Source organism: Pongo abelii, chromosome 3 (assembly GCF_028885655.2).
Source record: "Pongo abelii isolate AG06213 chromosome 3, NHGRI_mPonAbe1-v2.0_pri, whole genome shotgun sequence".
In the NCBI taxonomy this organism is placed as follows: Eukaryota; Metazoa; Chordata; class Mammalia; order Primates; family Hominidae; genus Pongo; species Pongo abelii.
The window spans coordinates 24,721,932-24,733,114 of NC_071988.2; the positions used below are offsets into that span (position 1 = coordinate 24,721,932).

An 11,183-nucleotide genomic window follows, 5' to 3' on the forward strand; every position below is an offset into this window, starting at 1 on the left:
GGATCACAAGGTCAGGAGTTCGAGACCAGCCTGGGCAGCATGGTGAAACCCTGTCTCTTCTAAAAACACAAAAAATTAGGCGGGCATGGTGGCGGGTGCCTGTAATCCCAGCTACTTGGGAGGCTTAGGCAGGAGAATTGCTTGAACCCGGGAGGTGGAGGTTGTAGTGAGCCAAGATAGCACCACTGCACTCCAGCCTGGGCAACAGAGCTAGACTCTGTCTCAAAAAAAAAAAAAAAAAAAATACACACACACACACACACACAAAGCATTCGGGACAGACTCTGCACCTGGTGAGGCCAAAGTAACCTTTAGGTGTTACTCCCAGGTGGATCAGGTAGAGAGAGAGGGTGGGGAACTAACAACAACTACCTGTTGAGTCAAATGCCAAACATGTGCTCCATGTGGCCAGGGGCTAGGGCAGAGCTTGGCTGAGCCCTCTGGAGGCAGGCAGCTGTATTATCTAGCACCATGCACTCCTACCTACTGTGTCCGGAATTTATTCCTTCCGGTGAGTTCTTGGTCTTGATGACTTCAAGAATGAAGCGGCGGACCTTCACGGTGAGTGTTACAGCTCCTAAAGATGGTGTGTCCGGAGTTTGTTCCTTCAGATGTTCAGATGCGTCCGGAGTTTCTTCCTTCCGGTGGGTTCGTGGTCTCGCTGACTTCAGGAGTGAAGCCGCAGACCTTCACAGTGAGTGTTACAGCTCTTAAAGGTGGTGTGTCCGGAATTGTTTGCTCCTCCTAGTGGGTTCGTGGTCTCGCTGACTTCAGGAATGAAGCTGCAGACCCTCGCAGTGAGTGTTACAGCTCATAAAGGTAGTGTAGACCCAAAGACTAAGCAGCAGCAAGATTTATTGTGAAGAGCAAAAGAACAAAGCTTCCACAGTGTGGAAGTGACCCGAGTGGGTTGCCGCTGCTGGCTCGGGTGGCCAGCTTTTATTCCCTTATTTGGCCCCGCCCACATCCTGCTGATTGGTCCATTTTACAGAGCGCTGATTGGTGCGTTTACAATCCTTTAGTTAGACACACAGTGCTGATTGGTGCGATTTTACAGAGTGCTGATTGGTGCATTTACAATCCTTTAGCTAGACACAAAAGTTCTCCAAGTCCCCACCCAACCCAGAAGCCCAGCTGGCTTCACCTCTCACTAGACAAGTGGCGACAAGTGAAAGGAAGAAGCACCTGCAGCAAAAGCAGTTTTGATTTTTTTCACTTTTTAGAAAGCTTACCCATGTGACAAGCAGCAACAACCCACTCATGCTTCCTCAAATGGAAACGGAATCTATTGGAAGTCTATGGGGGCTCTGGCAATCAGTGGGTGCCCAAAGGTGCAGGTTGGGAAGATGGGTAGGAGCTGAGAAGAAGCCTTGGAGAGGAGTCCTGCAGGTGACGGCCAGCAGGGATACGGAGACCATGATCTCCCCGGGAGAGCTTCTCATCACCTCTTCATCTCCTGGGTAGTAGCATCTAAGTGACTGTGCTTAGGTGTGCCTGGGCTCCTGGCTCCCAGGAGGTGAAAAGTACCACCAGGAGCTGTTCAATTCTAATCAGATATTTCTGCTTGGGGAAGGTTCTCAGCCTGTAGCCTGCTCTAAGTTACAAAGGGAACTTAGCAAGTGTTAGAAAAGTGTTAGAGACAGGCTGGTACCTAACCAGGACTTTCTTGGGTAGAAAATATACTCAGCAATAAAATGTCACATAAAATTAAGAAACTCTTTCAAACAAATGTGTATTTTATTAAATTCAATAGTGATAACATAGGGCTGGGCGCCATGGCTCACGCCTGTAATCCCAGCACTTTGGGAGGCTGAAGTGGGCAGATTACAAGGTCAAGAGATCGAGACCATTCTGGCCAACATGGTGAAACCCCGTTTCTACTAAAAATACAAACATTACCTGGGCGTGGTGGCATGCGTCTGTAGTCCCAGCTACTCCAGAGGCTGAGGCAGGAGAATTGCTTGAACCCAGGAGGTGGAGGCTGCAGTGAGCCGAGATCACACCGCTGCACTCCAGCCTGGGTGACAGAGCAAGACTCTGTCTCCAAAAAAATAAAAAAAAGGTGATGACATAAACCCTGAAAAATAGCAGTAGATAGAAACGCTAGAAGTATTCACTCAGCCTGCAGAGAATGACTGCTTGGTGAATATATGCATGAGAGGTTGAGAGGGGGAGTAGGAAGCAGGAGGATCTGAGCCTCCAGCGCTTATGATTTCCATACCCACTAAGCAAGACCGGTTATAGAGTTTGCAGAGCTCAGTGCTGATAGAAAATGTGAGCTCATTGTTGATAACTTATTAAGAATTTTGGGCCAGGCACAATGGCTCACGCCTGTAATCCCAGCACTTTGGGAGGCCAAGGCGGGTGGATCACCTGAGGTCAGGAGTTTGAGACCAGCCTGACCAACATGAAGAAACCCCGTCTCTACTGAAAAAAAAAAAAAAAAAAAAAAATTAACGGGGCGTGGTGGTGCATGCCTGTAATCCCAGCTACTTGGGAGGCTGAGGCAGGAGAATCGCTTGAACCCGGGAGGCGGAGGTTGTGGTGAGCCAAGATCGCACCATTACATTCCAGCCTGGGCAACAAGAGCAAAACTCCATCTCAAAAAAAAAAAAAAAAACCAAAAACAAAGAATTTCAGCTGGGCATGGTGGCTCAGGCCGGGCGCGGTGGCTCACGCCTGTAATCCCAGCACTTTGGCACGCCGAGGCAGGCAGATCACCCCAGGTCAGGAGTTTGAGACCAGCCTAGACAACATGGTGAAACCGTCTCTACTAAAAATAAAAAATTAGCCAGGTGTGGGGGCACGCACCTGTAGTCCCAGCTACTCAGGAGGCTGAGGCAGAAGAATCACTTGAACCCAGGAGGCGGAGGTTGCAGTGAGCCGAGGTCACACCACACTCCAGCCTGGGCGACAGAGTGAGACTCCATCTCAAAAAAAAAAAAAAAAAGTTCAAGATGGTAACAGAAGAGGGTTAAATTAAATGTAAGGGCTTTTTAAGTGTGGGATGCTGTGTGATGGTACAGGTCACACACACTCGAAGCTGGCCTGCTGCTAGGGGACTGTCCCCAAATAGATTGGATGCAGCAATGGCCACTCAACTGGAATCCCCTTTTTCATGCCGAGAAGTTAGGTGAGCAGGCTGACAAGTCATTTTTGTGGACTATCACAGTATGTGAAGCTCAGTGGGCTTTCTATTGCCCATCTTCTATTCTTTCTTTCTTTCTTTTTTAGAGACAGGGCCTCCTTATGTTGGCCAGGCTGGTCACGAACTCCTGACCTCAGGTGATCCGCCTGCCTCAGCCTCCTAAAGTGCTGGGATTACAGGAGTGAGCCACCAAGCCTGGCCTTTTCTTTTTATCTACAAGCAATTTTTTGTTTGTTTGTTTGTTTGTTTTTAAACCATTTTCTCAGTGTGGGGCGCTGGGAAAAACATAGTTCCCCCCTTTAGGATGCTCATAGTCTAGTGAGGCAGATTGTTTTTTTGTTTGTTTTTTGAGATGACGTCTACCTCTGTCACCCAGGCTGGAGTGCAGTGGTGTGATCTCAGCTCACTGCAAACTCCTGGGTTCAAGTGATCCTCCCACCTCAACCTCCCAAGTAGCTGGCATTACGAACATGTGCCACCGGGCCCAGCTAATTTTTGTACTTTTTTTAGTAGACACAGGGTTTCACCATGTTGCCCAGGCCTGTCTTGAACTCCTGGCCTCAAGTGATCTGCCTGCCTCAGCCTCCCAAAATGCTGGGATTACAGCTGTGAGCCACTGCACCCGGCCTTGAGGGAGATAATTTTGCAAGCAAAGAATTAAAATGCTGTGCAATCCCCAGTGCACGGGACATATGTGAAGGTCTGAGAGAGGGGCCCCAAGTTGGCCTGGGGGAGGCAAGAAATGGCCTCGATGGGCCATTCTAAAGACCATGGACTTCGTATATGGTGGATGCGGAGCCAGGGTTCTGATTTGTGTTCAGAACATCACGTGGCTGGGTGTGGTGGTGGCTCATGCCTGTAATCCTAGAATTTTGAGAGGCCAGGGTGGGTGGACCACTTGAGCCAGGAGCTCAAGACCAGCCTGGGCAACATGGGGAAACCCTGCCTCTACAAAATATACAAAAATTAGATGGGTGTGGTTGTGTGAGCCTGAAGGCTCAGCTACTTAGGATGCTGAGGGGTGGGATGATTGCTTGAGCCCAAGGGGTCGAGGCTGCAGTGAGTTGTGATCGTGCAACTGTACTCCAGCCTAAGCGACAGAGTGAGACCCTGTCTCAAAGCCCAAAAAAACAGGCCGGGGACGGTGGCTTATGCCTGTAATGTCAGCACTTTGGGAGGCCGAGGCAGGCGGATCACCTGAGATCAGGAGTTCAAGGCCAGCCTGACCAACATGGTGAAACCCCGTCTCTACTAAAAATACAAAAATTAGCTGGGCATGGTGGTGCGTGCCTGTAATCCCAGCTACTTGGGAGGCTGAGGAGAATCACTTGAACCTGGGAGGCGGAGGTTGCAGTGAGCTGAGATTGAGCCACTGCACTCCAGCCTGGGCAACAGAGCGAGAACCTGTCTCAAAACAGAAAAAAAAAAAATAAAGACCAGAACATCACACTAGCAGGGTGGAGGCAGCCGGGCTGGTACTAGGGAGTGCAATTGTGGGACTGCTCATGAAACCGCCATTGCAAAATTATGACTGGGATAGTGAAAGAGATCTGACCTAACCATTTCCATCTTGCTTCTAAACCTCCAAGCTGTCCTTGTTCATTCCTAGGTATAATTTTGGGAGGCCCTTAGCTTACAGTTTATAGTTTAGAACAAAGATGGTAACAGTCCTTTCCCAAAACAAACCCCTTTCTTGCCTGGGGACTAGAGTGTCTTTGTAGACTAACGAATTAGTCAAAAGATTAGAAATTATGGTTTAGGAGTCATGCAGCTGGAGGCTACAAGATTCTGACCCTCCCCAAATTGCTCCTGGAGAGAGCATCACTTTGTAAAGCCTGAGGTCAGTGCTTGAGATATTTTGCAGACCCTGGACTTGATGGATCAGCTGGTACCACCCAGATCATAAATTGGCTCATCTAATCTTGTGGCCCTGATCCATCTGTGTTCTTGTGGAACTCACCCAGGTGAGTTCATGTCTGATCCAACCAATCAATACTCCTGACTCACTGGCTGTCCCCCCACTCACCAAATTATCCTTAAAAACTCTGATTCCCAAGGCAGGCGGATCACGAGGTCAGGAGATCGAGACCATGGTGAAACCCCATCTCTACTAAAAATACAAAAAATTAGCCGGGTGCGGTGGCAGGCGCCTGTAGTCCCAGCTACTCGGGAGGCTGAGGCAGAATGGCGTGAACCCGGGAGGTGGAGCTTACAGTGAGCTGAGATCGCGCCACTGCACTCCAGCCTGGATGACAGAGCCAGACTCCATCTCAAAAAAAAAAAAAAAAAAAAACAACTCTGATTCCCGTATGCTCAGGGAGACTGATTTGAGTAATAAGACTCCAGTCTCCTGCACAACTAACTCTGCGTGAATTACTTTTTACTGTTTTCTCTATTGCAATTCTTCCTGTCTTGATAAATTGGCTCTGTCTAAGCAGTGGTCAAGGTGAATCCACTGGACTATTACACTCACTATTCCAGTGAGACACAGCCAGGTCCTGAGCTACAACAGTGGTACCAGGCCTGGGGAGGGGAGTGGATTCAATAGTTAATTCAGGGCTGGGTGCGGTGGCTCACGCCTGTAGTCCCAGCGGCACGTTGGGAGGCCAAGGAGGGCAGATCACTTGAGGTCAGGAGTTCGAGACCAGCCTGGCCAACACGATGAAACCCTATCTCTATTAAAGATACAAAAAATAGCCAGGTGTTGGTGGCACGGGCCTGTGGTCCCAACTACTCAGGAGGCTGAGGAAGGAGAATCGCTTGAACCCTGGAGGCTGAGGTTGCAGTGAGTGGAGAATATGCCACTGCACTTCAGCTTGGGCAACAGAGTGAGACTCCGTCTCAAAAAAAAAAAAAAAAAAAGAGTTAAAGAGTTAATTCAGGTTGGGTACAGTGGCTCACTAAGTGCTATAATCCCAGCACTTAGGGAGACTGAGGCAGGAGGATTGCTTGGGCTTAGGAGTTTGTGAACAGCCTGGGCAACATAGTGAGACCTCATCTCTATTAAACAAACAAACAAACAAAAAAGGAGTTAATTCACAGATGGGATCAACTTGGGCTGTTGATTGATTGGATTGGGTGGAGGTTGAGTGGGTATTAGAGTTGAAACAATAATTTTTGTTTTTGCAAAGTCGAAACAATATTCTAAGAAGAATAATTGGCTTCTGACTTTGGGCAGATATATGGACACAAGAAGAAAGGTAGCTTGGAGGGAAAGACTATGAATGTTATTAGTAATTTTGTAACTCAATAAAGGTATTGGGAGAACTACATGTCACTAAATTTTTTTTTGTCTTGCAGAATCACCAATGATTTTTAGTATAAATATGGCAGAGTTGGAAACCTGGAAAATAGAACAAAATGAATGGATTGGTTATCCTACCGCTGAAGCAATCAAAACAGCACAACTCGGGAAGAGAAAATTTAGGGTTCATAATTGTTTTTAGTTCTGTAATTAAGCCAATCATTCTAACACAAATATGTTATTTAAAAATAAAACAATTTCCCTAGCTTTTATCAGTAGACTCGTAACTTATTTATTTATACCTTTAATAGATTGTGATAGAATTCAGTTACTTAAATTAAAAGATGTAGGGGGATGGTAGGGAAGGAGGATTCTTCTAAAGTTCAACTAAATCATTCAAATTAAAAAATGTCCTTAATGATTTAATTGGTTAGTAGTCACCTTGTGTATACAACATAAATCCTTGAAATGATTAACAGAAGGGAAAGATGGGTGGCAGCCCGTAACAGTCTCCTTATTTAGAAAGCATTTGGGGGCAGGTTTTATAATGCAGTCTTAAAATAGCCGCTAACCAGATTCTGATTTCAGGAGCTGTAAGAATGTGGAAGCCTTAGCCACATCACCTGAGTGCTAATTAGCATTAAACGACACAGCAACCATTTCTCACTTCACACTTTATAGGCCCCTTAGTTCCACCTCTGCAGTAATGGAGGGAAACTATTTAGGTATTCATATATGCGAGATCATACCAGGTACCCTTGTGGGGGAAATATTCCTTTGACAGAATTTAGCAAGCCGGGGCTGGAGGGGGTGGAGGGGCGAGTGCAGTGGCTCATGCCTGCAATCCCAGCTACTCAGGAGGCTGAGGCAGGAGAATCACTGGAACCCGGGAGGCGGAGGTTGCAGTGAGCTGAGATTGCGCCACTGCACACCAGCCTGGGCGATAGAGCGGGACTCTGTCTCAAAAACAACAACAAAAGAGAATTTAGCAAGGGAATTCTTGTCTGTTGAAACATACCAGTTTTCAAGGTACCCAGCACAGGTCTTAAAGCAAGGGCTTTTCTTCTCTTCCTGGCTGTGATGAGGACTCTGCCACCTTGAAGCCATGTGCTTGTCTTAGCTCAGGTTTGGGAGACAGGCACGGGGAACTACAAGGACTGAGGTACCTGTTCTCAGAGCTGCCAGGCTTCTCCTTTCTTTCTTTCTTTCTTTTTTTTTTTTTTTTTTGAGATGGAGTCTCTCTGTCTCCCAGGCTGGAGTGCAATGGCGCGATCTCAGCTCACCGCAACCTCTGCCTCCCAGGTTCAGGCGATTCTCCTGCCTCAACCTCCCGAGTAGCTGGGATTCTATGTGTGCATCACCACTCGTGGCTAATTTTTGTATTTTTAGTAGAGACAAGGTTTCACCATGTTGGCCAGACTGGTCTCAAACTCCTGACCTCAGGCGATCCACCCACCTCGGCCTCTCAAAGTGCTGGGATTACAGGCTTGAGCCACCGTGCCTGGCCCAGCCTTCTTCTTTCATAGCTTCCTGCAGGAGGGAGCTACCACAGCAGTTGGCACAGGGGGAGATGAGAGAGAGACTTTGCTACCAACCTGTCAAATGATGTGATCACATATTTTTCTTTTTCTTTAGAATTTTAAAAAACTGAAACAGGGCCTCCTTATGTTGCCCAGACTGGTCTTGAAGTCCTGGCCTCAAATGATCCTTCTGCCTCGGCCTCCCAAAGTGTTGGGATTACAGGCGTGAGCTACTGCACTCAGCCGATAACACACTTTTCATATAGGTAATGGCTCAGTAAATTTGGTTTTTGAGTCTTTCCACCTATAAGGCTGGGCAGCTGGGAGGATGAATGACATAATAGTCCTGATGATACAGGCTCTCTCTTCTCTCTGCGTTGGGGACACTGGTTTTTGTCAGAGGCCAGCTGTCTCCTGGAGCACACGTTCACTGGGGCCAAAGAGTCTGCACTGGTCTAAGGGACTTCATATGTGGAAATCGCATTACTGTCTCTTACAGGAACTCCTTTTGTTTGGAACCAGCCTAACAAGACTCCTCTCTGGGCAATAGTTGATGTAGAAGTGTTTCTTCTCTTGACAGCCCTGCTCTAGGGGTTGAAGAATGACCAAGTGGATTCGGGTTCTCAAAACTTAATCAAGCATCTTCCTAAATGGGATTATTCACATTCCTGCGGCATGTGAAGCAAAATTGGAATCTGCTTGAGTATTTTTGCTGGAAGCAGGTGGAAGTTTTATAACCAGCCTTTAGGGGAAAATGCCAGATATTCTGATGGACAAAGAAGTAACTTTGTTGAGAGAGTCGGCAGCTGGAGGGCATGCATGGGGGTCATAGATTGTACTTGGCAGCCAGGGTGGGACAGTTGCTGGCCTTGGAGGAATCATTGAGAGATTGCTTGTCACATGGCTTTGTGTCAAAGTGTCAGACCATGAAATGCCTCCACCCTAGGTAACTTCTGGATGACTGAGCACAGAGCACATCGGGGCTAAAACAGCTTCAAACCTCCCGTGAATTAGTGACAGTCATTGTTTGGTTATTAACTCTTGCGTGTGGGGGCCAAGCCCCTGATCGCTAAACCAGGGGAATAAAACCGCCTTCTCCACTGAGAGCCCTTAACCCATTGCTGACTTAAGTTCTGGGTCCTGCTTGGACAGCCTTTCAGATGGGCTACAGGATGTGTTGATCTAGGTACTGCAAAAAAACTTCCTTCTAGAAGCCAGGACTCTTAACTTTACTCAAATATCTCTTTGACCAAAGGATGTGGTTATTTTGTTTCCTTCTCTCCAGCTCAGGGAAGCAGTCAATAGCTCTCTGAGGCAGAGTCTTCCAGCTGAAAACAGGTACCTCTGGGATTCAGGAAGTTAAAAATGCAGGAAGTTCCCATAACTATGTACAACTTAATGTATGCATAACAATTAAAAATAGGTTTTTTGTTTGTTTGTTTGTTTTTTGAGACAGAGTCTTGCTGTGTCACCCAGGCTGGAGTGCAATGGCACAGTCTCGGCTCACTGCAACCTCTGCCTCCCTGGTTCTATTGATTCTCCCACCTCAACCTCCTGAGTAGCTGGAATTACAGGCATGCACCACCACGCCCAGCTAATTTCTTGTATTTTTGTAGAGATGGTGTCTCACTATTTTGCCCAGGCTGGTCTCAAACGCCTGAGCTCAAGCAATCTGCCCATCTTGGCCTCCCAAAGTGCTGGAAGGCATTCCAAAGTGCTGGGAAGGTCATTCCTTCCAGGTCATCCCTCCCACAGCGCCCAGTCCTAAAATTTTTTTCAAAAAAGAAAAAAGTGGAGAAAGGAATGACTTTAAATGTTCTTCCTCAGATCACCCAATATAATTTATCTACCCCCCACCTAGGCACTGTCTACTATATCACTCTGATATATTTCCATATATAGTATAACACATTGCTATTTTAAATGATCCTGTTTGAGCAGATGCTGCGTCGCCACAGAGGCCCCATCCTCTGCCTTTCCTCTTTCTCCACTGGGGCCGTCAAGCTCTCCTTAGCCTCTGGCTGGCTGTCTCCTTAAGACCCAACACCCATAATACCTTCAATTAAGTTGCTGAGTTCTGATGGAGAGCTATTTGAAGTTGATGTGGAAATTGCCAAACAATCTGTGACTCTCAAAATCATGTTGGAAGATTTGGGAATGGATGATGAAGGAGATAATGACCCAGTTCCTCTGCCAAATGTTAATGCAGCAATATTAAAAAGGTCATTCAGTCTAGGCACGGTGGCTCGTGCCTGTAATCCCAGCACTTTGGGAGGCTGAGGCCGATGGATCACTTGAGATCAGGAGTTCGAGACCAGTGTGGCCAAGATGGTGAAACCCCGTCTCTACTAAAAATACAAAAATTAGCCAGGCATGGTGGCAGCATGCCTGTAGTTCCAGCTACTCGGGAGGCTGAGGCAGGAGGATCGCTTGAACCCAGGAGCCGGAGGTTGCAGTGAGCTGAGATTGCGCCACTGCATTCCAGCCTGGGCCACAGAGCAGGACTCTATCTCAAAAATAAATAAATAATAATAATAATTTTTTTTTTAAAAAAAGATAATTCAGTGGTGCACCAACCAAAAGGATAACCCTCCTCCTCCTCCAGCAGCTGATGAGAACGAAGAAAAGTGAACAGATACTATCCCTGCTTGGGACCAAGAATTCCTGAAAGTTGACCCAGGAACACTTTTTGAAGTCATTTTGGCTGCAAACTACTTAGGCATCAAAGGTTTGCTTGATGTTCCATGCAAGACTATTGCCTATTTGGTCAAGGGGAAAGCTCCTGAGGAGATTCGCACAAACAGTCTTCCGTCGATACCAAAACTGACTTTACTGAACAGGAGGAAGCCAAGATACCCAAAGAGAACCAGTGGTGTGAAAAGACGTGAAATATTGTGCCTGACACTGTCACACTGTAAGGATTGTTTCAAATACTGGTTGCACTGCCCTGTTTATAATTGTCAATATCAGACAAACAGTAGACAAGCGCAGCAGCATATCAATTGTATTAGCAGAATATCGTCCTCACCGCATGTGTAGTTTGAGTACAGATTCCAAAGCTGTGGCTGAGTTTCCTCTAGTATGATCGAAAGTTTCTTTTCTCTTTGCTGTGAATAAAACTGAACTGTGGGTTCTCTATAAGTGACATTTTGAGCTTTCCTTCTTTTTTTTTGTAAAGCAATGTCTGCCTAGTTTATTGTCCAGTTAACTTTAGTGACCTTTTAAAAGGTGGTATTGTAAATAAAACAACTTTCAAAAAATAAATTAAATA

General features: G+C 46.7%; 1 pseudogene; it reads left to right on the forward strand.

Moving 5' to 3' along the window:
* The first annotated feature begins 471 nt into the window (after positions 1-471).
* Positions 472-10,800, forward strand: LOC100443604 (S-phase kinase-associated protein 1-like; annotated as a pseudogene).
* Positions 10,801-11,183: the final 383 nt, after the last annotated feature.